Raw genomic sequence first — 550 nt, 5'->3', positions numbered from 1 at the left:
CTGTGGATATATAGTGTGTGTGAGGTGTGTGTGGCGTGTGTGAGGTGTGTGTGGTCTGTGGGTATATAGTGTGTGTGAGATGTGTGTGGTCTGTGTGTGTGTGAGGTGTGTGTGGTCTGTGGGTATATAGTGTGTGTGAAGTGTGTGAAAGGGGCCGGGCAGAGACCAAACTACACCGGTCGTGGTCAAGAGATCTTTATTGGAGGTATCCAGTGGCACCATGCAAGGAGAAGGAAGAGAAGAGAGAGAGGGCTGCTGGTGTGCTGGGTTTTATATCCCTTGGGCCTATGTGGATTGGGCTAGGGGCGGGCCCAAGGGAAGGCGGGAGATGCTTCTTTCTGACTGGCCCTTCTTTGGCGGGTTCAGACAGTGCCCGGTCAAGGAGGGGAGAAGAACCCGGAACCGGCCCCATCTTAAGGTACGGCGCCATTTTAAGGTACCCCATGTTACCTAACAGTGTGTGTGGCCTGTATGTGTGTATTTATTGGCACAATTTCAAGTACTCCACATGAAATAACTCATTAATTCCTAAAACATCCCCGCATGGATG

Source organism: Hylobates moloch, unplaced genomic scaffold (assembly GCF_009828535.3).
Source record: "Hylobates moloch isolate HMO894 unplaced genomic scaffold, HMol_V3 SCAFFOLD_16, whole genome shotgun sequence".
Taxonomy (NCBI): domain Eukaryota; kingdom Metazoa; phylum Chordata; class Mammalia; order Primates; family Hylobatidae; genus Hylobates; species Hylobates moloch.
The sequence above is the reverse complement of the archived record's forward strand: the minus strand, read 5'-3'. Positions refer to the sequence as shown.